Here is a 13,744-nt window from a genome sequence, read left to right as displayed (position 1 = left end):
AACGCATGGACAGTCAATAGGAGAGACCTTTTTTTTTACAATCACTGTACACTACAAGTTAAAACAATCACTTATTCTGTAGTTGAGAGGTACACAGACGGGTAAGAGCACGGATGGAAAGATAAGGGCTGTGTGTGTGTGTGTGTGTGTGTGTGTGTGTGTGTGTGTGTGTGTGTGTGTGTGTGTGTGTGTGTGTGTGTGTGTTTTACAGAGCAAAATAATATCTTTGATAACCACCACAGACACTGTTCAGAATTTAATCAGTGTCTTCATCTACAAGAACATTATTTAATAATGTTCTTGAATATGAAGACAAAGGAATAACTAAATGACAAACCATATAACAGTTTGCAGTCTCAGCATTAAATATCTTAGTCATACAGTCTTACCTTTCATTATTTCTGCGCAAACAATGAAGTTTCCAATGTGATGTTGAACAGTAGGACTTTTCATCGCTCCAAATGACATGCCCTCAGAAATTCAATCTCTCGTCACCATACCCTTGGGCAAAGCGAAGTCAGTGTTCCCTGTGTCTCTTTCTGAGCTTTTCTTTGATAGTGGGCGTCCGATGGTGTATACCAGATTCATGTAGCCTTTTCTCCACTGTCCTTGAAGTTATGTCGAATCCCAGCTGTTCCCTGATGGCGACAGCGTTCGTAAAGGGGTCTGCTGCTGCTGCTTCACATATAGATTCATCCTCAGCTGGTGTAGCTTCTTGGGGCGTCCTGACATAATTATGTTGATCATCAAGATGTTCTTCCTCATCCCAGCTTCTTTACCACATATACACTGTTGTGCAAGATATCTCTAGGTCCCATGACATTTCTGAATGTGTCAGGCCAGAGTCTGTCATACTCACGATGTCCACGCTGAGCAATCTTAGTCGAGTTAATTTTGACAGCTGGTGATGCCGAAGTGCGTAGTGCGAATGTCGGCATACCACCAGGCGGTGGTCAAACTATACCTAGGTTTCTAAGATTGTGTTTTTCGCAACATTAAGCAACATAAATGTTTCGATCACTTTGCTATTAATAAAGGTTTGAAGAAAAAAAAGCCATTCTAAATATGCCATGTATAATACTGTAGTATATTACTTTATCATCGAAAATTATCGTTTGTTGGGCACCTTATTCTTGTCACCTTTCTTCTTTGGACAGTCCATATTGAAGACGGATTGTTCTAAGGTATGAGCAAATCGTCTACCGTTAAGCATAGTAGTATATTAAACCATTTGATATTTCAAGTATATACTTAAAAATACATTATGAAGAAGGTGCTTCGCATGTAAAGGTTTTTGTATGCTATACAAGTGACATCGCCTAAGGTGAAAAAGAATATACTGAAATCCGTGTGTGGCACTTTTATTCAGTTTAATGCATCACAAATTTACTTTTTATTTGAAATACATTGTGAGTGTTAAATGAAATTATTGTAACTTCAGTAACATGCTCAAGCTTACGTCAACTTTCATTTAGTGCTTAAGCTTTACTGCACGTGACTGACTCTATTAATTTACTCTGACACCAGACACATCACAGGAAGAAAACTCGCAGCGAATTAGCCACAAATGATACAAAGATGCCCTGTAAATGAACTAGAATCGTGTAGCGTTAGCTAATATAAAACGCTAACATATTCATTAGGTCTTCTGAATGAAATATTTTAGTGTGTATAACTGGTATCACCTGATAACATATGACCTATGAATAAGGACATTTGCACAAACTTGAAACTGCACTCGTCCCAAAAAGAGTTCATTATAATCTCCTTGATTTAAACTGTGCGATAACAGATCATCACTTAACGTGCAATTTCTGTGACTGAACTGGATGTTAGGAATTATCTTGACACATTGGTAATGTGAAAGGTTGGGCTAGGTGAGGGAAGAGAATGCGGGAGGAAAGTGCTTGTGTGAGGCTAGCTTGGAGGGGATGCTCGTGTGAGGCCAGTCCGGTGGAGAGGTTGTATGGCGAAACAATCGCAACAGAAGTGCTGCTGAAAAGACTATACTTCACCTTGCCAACACACCAACTCATCTAGAGGGAAAACGTGTGATGGACATCAGCTAAGAGGAGTGTTTTGAGTATCAGAGATATCAGTCTTATCAGGGAGCAGTCTCTTGTTATCATGGATGGAGCAAACATCTGTTTGGTTATTGCACAGTATTTTTTTTTTTATTAGCAGTTGAATGACGAAACTAATTAATAATACGTATATATACAGTTCCTCCCGCCTCCAGGACGGTAAGGGAAGGTGCTCAGTGAAGCTCTGTCCACGGTCATGGGAGGAACGTTTTACTGACTCAGGACGTAACAAAGTCATAAAGATTATCAGCACCAACGTTGTATTTCAGTAACATATTTGTTAATAAAGGATTCAAAAGAACACGCTAGTAAATTATGTATTTCACTTGATAATAATTTAAGTTATTCAAGGATCTGAGGCTTCAGTCTCGTACTTGAGCCTACCGTATACTCAAGACAGATTATAAGATGTCCAGAAAATTTCTATCTCAGCTTTGGCAAACTAACGCAGTGTTCATGGCACTTGTTTACTATTACCGGTGACCTCATATGGCCTCGGAGGTCAACCTCACATAGGTTATGTCCGAACTGCAGGTCATGTGAGTCTCCCTGCCAAAAATTGGGCAGGAGGGGTACCCGGCGTTGCCCGGGCCTAAAAGGCGAGAACTCTACCGGTGACCTCAAATAACCCAGGTCTGAATTTTGTCCTCCCTAAAACCATCCTTGGGTTACCCCGATTCAGAATATATATGGGTCTTGGGGTCTCTGGTCCGTGGTTTGGACGTGGTTGAAGGACAAACAATCAAACAAACAACTCAGCTCTTATAATACATTATATATATATATATATATATATATATATATATATATATATATATATATATATATATATATATATATATATATTGCCAGACGCCTCAATCCCGTTTGGGGTGGCCACAAACAAATCGCTTCCAAGTCGCCCTGTCCCCCGCCATTTCACTGCCCTGCTCCCAAATCACACCCCCCTCTCTCATATACAGTACCTCTCCACCCAATCCCTCCATCTCATCCTCGGCCTCCCCCTCCCTCTTCCCCCCTCCACCTCACTTACATACACTCTCTTCGTCAGTCTTTCACCCTCCATCCTCTCCACATGGCCAAACCACCTCAGTGTGTTCCTCATAACGCTTCCTATCACATCCATATCCACACCACAACGCTCCTTTATATCCTCATTCGTCAGCCTGTCTCTCCATGTGACTCCACAGGCTCCTCTTAAATAACTCATTTCCACTGCTCTCACTCTTGACTTATGTCCTTCTAACAACGTCCAAGCTTCACTTCCGTACGTTAGAGTTGGTATCACAGTACTGTCATGTAGTAACTTTTTCACTTCCATATATATATATATATATATATATATATATATATATATATATATATATATATATATATATATATATATATATATATATATATATATATATGTACATTGTTACGGAACAGCGGAAGATAATGTACACTTTAAGTGAGAATACTAAAAATCACTACTGTCCCGTAAAGTTCCAGGTTCAAAACAAAAGAGTTAGGTAAAATTACAAGTTAAAGTTTAATGCTCAAACTAACAACAAAACATTCAGGACTCGTAAGGATAATGTAATGGCAAAAAACAGGTTAAATATATGGTTAACTGCAAAAGCCTCTATTAACACGAAATTAGCAAGAGTAAATTTACCTAAGTCAGCCCTAATAAAATGAAAATACACTGGGTAATGCTCAGTTAATGCAAGATAAATTATTACAGATACAAAATAATAATGATGGCTGACAATAAGAACCCTACATAAATTACAAAAAACCCACTAGGCCTAAGAATTAACCCTATGCTACACAGCACAAGAAAAAATGCAACAACAGTTATACTCAAATTACACAGCTGCTAGATGGTTGGAGACTTCCTGAGCACTCACAACAATAACTGTACAGGGGAGGACAGAGATGTGAACAAAATGAGAAGTAGATCTAAGTGGCAATTAATGTGGAGACTGAGCTCATTATATAGGGGCCAGCAGAGCTTGATACAACTTGTAAGAAGGACGCGCAAATAAGGCCATGGGGACAAAGAGTTGACAATCCCGCACTGAACAACAGAAAGGACGACTTACTCTACTACAACGGTAGAAGGGGGGGACTGAGGCAGAACACGCTCGTGATCAAACAGGCAGCACACTGTACGTTAGAATTACACAAAGGATGATGAAATCATAGGCTATGTAACACCTCCCCACAAAGAAAAAGAAATTTACAAAGGAATTTTCTTATTACTCTAAAACAATCTGTCTAAAGTCTAGATAAGCAATCTGCAATAACATTTTCTTTCCCCTTGACATGTTGTATGTCTAATGAATACTCCTGAAGAAGTAGACTCCATCTTGTCAATCTCTGATTTTTATCTTTAAACTTACTAAGGAATTTCAGTGGGTTATGATCGGTATAAATGACTATGGGGTCAAAACCAGAACACAAATAAAATGAAAAATGCTGTAAACCCAAAATCAAGGCCAAAAGCTCTTTCTCAACAGTGGAGTAGTTCTTTTGAGGTGGAGTGAACTTCTTACTGTAATAAGATACAGGGTGTTCAATACCCTGATCATCCTCTTGCAGCAAAACAGCCCCAGCTCCTGTATCACTTGCATCAACAGCCATCTTAAAAGGCTTAGCAAAATTTGGAGTAGCGAGCACTGGCTGACTTAATAGAATAGCTTTAAGTTTGTTGAAAGAGGATTCACAGTTATCGGTCCAGACAAATTTAACTCCCTTTTTCAGTAGGTCTGTAAGTGGTGATACAAGAATTGAAAAGTTAAGAGCAAATCTCCGATAATAACCTACCATTCCCAAAAATCTTTGTAGCTCTTTCCTACTTTTAGGTCTGGGAAGATCACTTATAACCTGAACCTTAGCTGCTGGTGGTGCAACATGTCCATCACCAATTACGTACCCAAGGTACTGAACTTTAGCTTGACCAAACTAACACTTTGATAAATTAGCTACAAGATTAGCCTGAACCAAACGCTCAAGAAATTTACTGACATGGCATAGGTGATCTTTCCAGTTGTCACTGAAGATTAATACATCATCAATATAAACAACACACCCTGCCAAACCGTCTGTTACAACATTCATGAGCTTCTGAAATGTGGCTGGTGCATTCTTCATACCATATGGCATTACCGAACATGCAAAAGTCTTTCCTAGTGTTACAAAACATGAGATCTCCCTAGCACGTTCAGTCATAGGTACTTTTTTTTTTTTTTTTTTTTTTTTTATGTGACCGACTCTGGGCGTAGGCTTCACAGCCTGCTTTCAAGGCCCAGTAGTCCTCCTACGTACCGTACACCTCTACATGTCACCACTTCGGCGCTAACACCCACCGTCCATAGTGAATACATGCTAGGGCTGTCTCATACAGGACTGGTGTATTGGTATTAGCGGGGGTATTTTTACGACATGTCAGCGGGTCTTCTGGTAACTGAGTAAAGTCTGATTTTACTGAATTCAAATCCTTAAACTGTTCCCTGCCCCCAGCGGGATTTGAACCCGGGTCTGTTAGGACTGTAGGCCAACTCTCTACCAACTGAGCTACCGCCTCCCCCAGTATCCCTTTAACAAATCAAACTTACTTATGTACCTAGCCTTTCCGATCTTGTCTATGCAATCTTCCACGCGAGGGAGAGGGTAAGTGTCTGTTTTGGTTATCTGATTAACACGTCTGTAGTCAATGCAAAGCCGCTGTGACCCACCTGGCTTAGGGACTAGAGTGACAGGAGAACTCCACTCGCTCTGACAGGGCTCAATCATCTTGTGGTCCAACAGGTAGCCAAGCTCCTTCTGGATGAGAGGAACTTTCACTGGGTTCACACGGTAAGGAGGCAATTTAATTGGCTTTGCGTCTCCAACATCGACATCATGCATCAACAGTGGTTCTTCCTGGAGTGGCACGGAACACTTGCGGGTACTCCTGCAGTAATGCCGAAAACTCCTGCCTTTCCTCGGGAGGTAGATGAGAAAGCTTAGTCTGGAGATCATTCATGATATCAGGATTCTTCCCCAAACTATCACTCAGGCTCATACTGCATGGGAGAGCTTCACTTGCAGACTCGGGTGGAACAGCTACAGCGCAGACTGGATTATTTTCGTCCCGCCTGTGATATAACTTTAGCATGTTGATGTGACATAGTTGCTTGTTCTTTCTACGATCTGGCATGGCGATGACATAGTTGACATCACTGAGTTTCTTCTCCACGAAATAAGGACCACTAAACTTGGCTTGAAGAGGTTGCCCATGAACTGGTAGCAGAATCAAAACCTGATCTCCTGGCTGAAAGTGGCGTAACCTGGACTTCTTATCATACCAAGTCTTCATCTTCTCCTGAGCAGCTCCTAAATTCTCTCTCGCCAGCTGTAAAGCAGTGGACAGCCATTCTTTGAACTTCATCACATACTCCAGCAGGTTGACGTCATCTTCCTCCGACTGCCAGCATTCCTAGAGTAGCTTAAGGGGTCCTCTTACTTCATAGCCAAACAGTAGTTCAAAGGGTGAGAAGCCCAGTGATTCATTTGGAGATTCTCTTGCGGCAAAGACAACGAATGGAAGACCTTTATCCCAGTCTTTCTGATGTTCCAAACAGTATTTCTTGAGCATCGATTTGAGTGTTTGATGATATCTCTCCAACGCTCCTTGAGTCTGGGGATGGTAAGCTGAAGACGTGATCTGGGTGATGCCCAACTCTTTCAGAGACTGCTTGAAAACATTTGACATGAAATTACTTCCCCGGTCTGGCTGTACCTCCTTGGGCAGACCAAACTTTGTGAAGAACCCCAGCATTTCCTTAACCACGTTCTTTGCTGAGATATTTCTAAGTGGAATGGCTTCAGGATAACGAGTAGCCATATCAATCAGGGTCAACACATAAGAAAATCCTGAAGAAGTCTTAGGAAGAGTGCCCACAATATCCACCAACACACGGGTGAATGGCACCTCAAAAGGAGGAATGGGAACTAGAGGTGCAACCTTTTCGGTCTGATTACACTTCCCCATAACTTGACAGGTGTGACAACACTTACAATACCAGGAAACATCCCTGAAGATACCTGGCCAGTAGAAGTGTTTCAAAATGCGTGCCACAGTCTTCCACACTCAAAGGTGTCCTGCCAAACTGGAATCATGAGCCACTCTAATGATATCCTGCCTACAAACACGATGGATGACAACTTGATGTACAACCTCCCATTCACAGTCGGCTGATGCTGTTGGGGGTCTTCACTTCCTCATAAGTACTCCTGACTTTATATAATAACAAGTAGAAGCACCAGCTGACTCTTCCTCACTGCAAGCAGAGTTAGCTAGACCTTTCAACTCAGGGTCAGCAACCTGCAACTCAACCAACTCTTGACGAGACAAATTATCAACACTACAGGGTACTGCCTCATCTGGTGAGTGGTCCAAATTAGCAAGAAAAGTGTCAGCTAGGATAACATCATCATCATTATTATCCTCTAAATCACCAGTAACGTTAGACTTAGCCCTAGTGACAGCACATGCAGGGAACACATCAGGGACATCACAATCCTGGGCCGCAGCCACCGGCTCACCAGACAACTGAGGAGCTGGACACACTTGACTTCCACCAATATTATTTCCAAGTAAGAAAGTTACACCTGACACTGGGAGTGTCTCAAACAACCCAACCATAATGGAACCATTAACAAAACCAGACTCTAAATTCACTCTGCACAGAGGGACAGAGAAGTAATTATTCCCTACACCTTGTAAGATTACAGTTTCATCAGAGGAATTAACATTAGAGCCTAGAACACTGGTCAGCATAAGGGATTGGCAAGCACCTGTATCACGATATATTTTAGCTAATTTCCTGTCATTACTGTCCAGAGGACTGACAAAACCATCAGACAGGAAAGTAGCACATGAACTCTTGAGTGTGTCACCCACGTCACTACTCAAAAGAGGAGCTCCATCATGAGAATTTAAGTTACCCCTCAAAGCAGGTTCAGTTAACTCAGTTAATGAATTATGGGAACTCTCAAGAGTGGACACTAGACCAATTGACTGAATATTTAAAGACTCCTTTTTGTTCACATCACGCCGTCTCCTGAAACATTTCTCCGTAGTATGACCAAGCTTACTACAATAAGTACATTTACTTTTCTGAAATCTAGAGGTGGAGCTAGTATTTACTTCCTGAGAAACATCATCTTTATTCTCTTTCCCGTTACCTGTACTCTGAGTAGAGGCAACGTACTTACTCTCAGCTTTCCCTTTTTCTCTAGAATATCTTTTGTGAGTGAGAACATATTGATCAGCTAAAACTGCAGCATCAGACAAATTATCTATTCTTCTCTCATCAAGATATAGGCTTACATCTTTATAAATACACCTCTTGAAGTCCTCCAGCAAAATCATCTGCTTAAATTTACCAAAATCAGAATCCACATTCTTAGAATTTAACCACTGCTCTAACAGATCTTCTTTGATTTTTGCATACTCAACATGGGATTGCTTATCTTGCTTGTAAGTTGTCCTAAATTTTACTCTATAAGCTTCAGGAACAAGCTCATAGGCCTTAAGAATCAAGCTCTTAACTACATCATAATTATCAGATTGATCCTGAGGCAAAGATGCGTAAGTTACTTGAGCTCTACCGGTGAGAACAGTTTGAAGGAGTACTGGCCAATACCTTTTGGGCCAATTAAAACCTGTAGCTACCCTCTCAAACAACTGAAAATACTTTGTTAAATCAGATTCATTAAAAGGAGGGACAAGTTTAACATTTTTAGCCACATCAAAATCATCAGAGCTAGATGATCCAGTTCCACCTCGTTTCATGCGATACTCATGGTCTGCCTGAATTCTGGCAAGTTCAACTTGTACGTGTATCTGTGCCTCCTGAATACGAGCCTCCGCCTCCTTAGCACGAGACTCCTGCAGGGCTAGCTGTAACTTAGCTAATTCGATCTGCGTTTGCTCATTTGGAAGAGTTACATTAAACAACTTTTCATTAATCATGTCAACAATTTGATCTTTAGAATGATGAGAGCGAACAGCAATTCCCAATTGTTGAGCAACAAGCTTAAGTTCATTCTTTGTTCTGTTTTCTACATCACACACTGTTTGCACATTTGACAAAAAATATTTGGCTTCATCAAGTGTAGAAATAGTAGACATCATGAATAAATCACAGTCACAAAATATCAAACAATATCCTTATGATAATATCCTGAATATCCTGATAAGAGGTCGCCAAATTTATGTTACGGAACAGCGAAAGATAATGTACACTTTAAGTGAGAATACTAAAAATCACTACTGTCCCGTAAAGTTCCAGGTTCAAAACAAATGAGTTAGGTAAAATTATAAGTTAAAGTTTAATGCTCAAACTAACAACAAAACATTCAGGACTCATAAGGATAATGTAATGACAAAAAACAGGTTAAATATATGGTTAACTGCAATAGCCTCTATTAACACGAAATTAGCAAGAGTAAATTTACCTAAGTCAGCCCTAATATAATGAAAATACACTGGGTAATGCTCAGTTAATGCAAGATAAATTATTACAGATACAAAATAATATTAATGATGGCTGACAATAAGAACCCCACATAAATTACAAAAACCCCACTAGGCCTAAGAATTAACCCTATGCTACACAGCACAAGAAATAATGCAACAACAGTTATACTCAATTTACACAGCTGCTAGATGGTTGGAGACTTCCTGAGCACTCACAACAATAACTGTACAGGGGAGGACAGAGATGTGAACAAAATGAGGAGTAGATCTAAGTGGCAATTAATGTAGAGACTGAGCTCATTATATAGGGGCCAGCAGAGCTTGATACAACTTGTAAGAAGGACGCGCAAATGAAGCCATGGGGACAAAGAGTTGACAATCCCGCACTGAACAACAGAAAGGACGACTTACTCTACTATAACGGTAGAAGGGGGGGACTGAGGCAGAAAACGCTTGTGATCAAACAGGCAGCACACTGTACGTTAGAATTACACAAAGGATGATGAAATCATAGGCTATGTAACAACATGTATAGATGTACGGCAAATATATATATTGTCAGAAATTCTTATAGACTCCATTATCAGACAAGTGTTAGTCTAAACACGACTACATAAGTCTCTTAGGAGATTAAGGTATAATTTATACTCTAGCTCACCAGTATTTATTCTCCTTATCTCCTAGCCAGTTCCCCCCAGATTTGGCCAAACCATAAAGGTTACTTAGCTAGATAGAGTCGGAACAACAGATGAGGAAGGGCCTGATGTCTTGGTCAGTTTGCCTGGGGCTTCCAAGCGTCCTTTAAAGTGTACAACTTGAACCTGCGGCGAGTCTCTTCTCTCTCATAGTTTTCAAGAGATGCCAACTATTTATTAATTACAAGGCTAAATACATGTAAACTGCTTCGTGAAATATACAAGGCAAATCTAACTTAATTCAATCTTCGTGTTAATTAAACTAAAGCCAAATATTACCTTGATCTGTGTAATTATATACTAAACACTCATAAGTTTTTCTCATGAGGGCATGTCATACTCACCACGCAGGCGCAGTTAGGTCAATGGAAAATTCCCAAGTATTTACATGTATTAACAATATAGTCGTCCACAAAGGTTAAATGCAGTAGCATTAATTTACCAATAATCAGAATGTAAACTCTGGGTTATAAAACCGCTTGTATTAGTTGAATTAATTGTTAACGCTCTTCGGGTTTTCCTCTGCTTTTGATCAGAGATAAATATTTTAAAAGGTAATGAGTGCAACCACTCTGGGGGGAAATATTTCCCACAGTTTTGGGGCTGGGCAAAAAATGATATGCTGTATCATGTAATGTGACCCTTAGCCAGGAGTTCTCTCTATAGGTCTTGAGAACCCTGTGCTGCGGCCCTTCTAGGTCACACATCTTGACCCAATTGCTCTCCACCATCCACTGTGTCCGGGGTAGCCGTTAACTCAAGGGGCACACGTTTATCATTAGTATTTATATTGTTATGTCCCCTACATTTAATTTTTACAAGTGTCAGCACCCCCCCCACTGAAACTGAGTGAGTGGAGCTTACTTTAGCTAATGGCCACTGGGATCTTGGTTGTTCTGTTTTTACTAAGACCATATCTCCTATGTTTATAACTGACTTGTTGCTGGCAGCCTGAGCCCCATAAAATCTTTCTCTTAGGCTCAAAAGATTTTCTTCACTTCAATATCTATTCCAGGTGACTACTACCTCTTTCAGAAGTTGGTATCCCTCACATAGATGTTGTCTTAATTCATTATTTTCGATTAAGGATCATCTACTTCCTCCTGTATATCCACAGAAGACACTGGATGAAGCTTTTTGCTATATAACATATGGGCCGGTGTCAATGCCTCAGTTGAAATGCTAGTATCATCCAGATAGGTTAAAGGTCTAGCATTAATCCTAACCTCAATTTCAGTTATCACCATTCTCAACTCCTCTCTGGTGATCTTAGTTCTGTGTAAGGTTTTCCTAAGACAGTTCTTCACAATACCAATCATTGGTTCGGTAAATCCATTTTGCCATGGTGCTCTTGGAGCTATGAGCTGCCAGGTACAATTTCGGATTCCCAGTGCCGACTTAACCTTTGCGTCATTTATTATATTTAAAAGTAGTGGTGCTTCTCCAACGAAATTGGTTCCGTTGTTACATATTAATTTATTAGGACAAGACCTTCTAGTTGCAAATCTTCTAAATACATTCAGGAATGTCTCTGAACTTAAATCTTCTGCCATTTCTAGATGGACTGCCCTTGTGTAGGTGCAAGTAAACAAACATATACACATCATGGGAGTTCCCTCACCCGTAACAGTTATAGCCCTTGTGTACAGTAATCAAATACAGTTACTTTGAAGGCCCGACTTACATTTACCCTATCCCTTGGTAAGGCAGGTGGTCCTGGATAGTCATATAGTCGTTGTTCTTGCCTCCTACATATAATGCAACTTTTGAGATATTTCTTTATGACCTGTCTACCCTTAGGGATTCAATATCTTTCCCGGATTCGGGCCAAAGTCTGCTGCACACCTCCGTGAAGAGTTAAATCATGGGCTTCCTTAACAATTAACTGTACAAAATAATCATTCTTGGGTAACAATATAGGATGTCTAGTTTGAAGAGTCAAATCAGCCTTTATTATTCGGCTGCAGCATCTAATTAGATCCTTTCCGTCTACGAACAATCCTAAAGCCCCGGTCACACGCAAGCGACTCAAGGTCCGATCGCTGCATAAGTCACGGTCGTAACGCTTTTTTTCATCGATCATCCCTTGATTCGCCAGCAAAGCCTGGACTCTTTGGGGCACTCGTGAGCTGCTTGGATGACTTGTTGGGCCTCATGATTTTTTAACACTTGCGTTAAAAAATTGTGCTGCCTCACGACTTGCCAAAAGTCGTGTTACAGTTGCGTTGCAGTCGTGCAGCAGTCTTAGTTCAATTGCATCTGTTGTGATGCAGTCGTTGCGTGTTGTGATGCCATCGCCGACAAAAAAAAACGTTACAACTGTGTGTCCCTTGTCAACTGACTAGACACAGGAGAGGTCCATGGTGATGTGCTGGGTGTCATTGGTGGTCCAGGTGTGATGCCCCACCCCACACTGGGTGTCATTGGTGGTCCAGTTGTGATGCCCTACCCCACACTGGGTGTCATTGGTGATCCATGTGTGATGCCCTGCCACATGGGTCGGTTATGGGGAAATGAAAGGGGTGTCATGGGGGGGTCGTGGTGCATTCCCCAAACGTGTCATGCAGTCGTGTTGCATTCATGGGCGGTCGTGTCACGGTCGTGGCTGACAAAAATTCATAAAATTTACAATTTGAAGACTCGTAGCTCAGTCGCCTCGCAGTCGTCTCATGATCTTCTTGCATTCTTGAGGATGTCATTACTGGTCGTGAGGCAATCACGACGCGGTTGTTAGGTAGTCATGAGCTGAGCAGATTCGGGGCCAGTCGGGAGGCGGTCGGATCTTGAGTCGCTTGTGTGTGACTATAGCTTTAATCTCCCATCAGCTTATTCTTGTTACCAGTGCCTTGGCATAAAAGATCAAAAATATCTCCATAATAATTTTTTTGTACCTTTTTCAGCCTATATTCCATGGGATCAAACTCCTCAAACCCTACTTTCTCATTTAAAAATTTAAAAACTAAATAATAGTGTTAAACAGTTGTCTTACTGATGAGAATCTGCTAATGTCAGTTACATCTGGCTAAGGCATTACAGGATCCAAGTTTACTACACTAACCTCAGCAATGCTATACTGTTTCTGCTCAGACCAATCTTTAATGAGTAACCATTTAGGACCTGTAAACCACAAATTATCTTTGAACAGTCTCTTTACTGTCGAACCTCTCGAGAGCAGATCAGGATATTGTTTGGAGGATACATGCATAAATTTATATTTGGAGGACAACTCTTTTATAGTCCTTACTCTATTGCGGATGAAATGAATTTTACTGTCTTCCTTCCCTACCCAGCAAAGCCAGATATCACTGTCAGTCCACATATAGATATCCTCAAACTGAGTATCAAGCATAGTGGTCAAATGCCTGGCCAATTTAGTTCCTACTTCTATTGAAGCCAATTCCACTTGAGGTGGGGCTCTTCCTTTAATTGGTGTAATTCTGGCTTTAGACATA

Source organism: Coenobita brevimanus, chromosome 21, assembly GCF_032717465.1.
Source record: "Coenobita brevimanus isolate Jiangsu-jjx chromosome 21, ASM3271746v2, whole genome shotgun sequence".
Lineage (NCBI taxonomy): Eukaryota > Metazoa > Arthropoda > Malacostraca > Decapoda > Coenobitidae > Coenobita > Coenobita brevimanus.
This window is presented reverse-complemented; position numbering follows the sequence as displayed.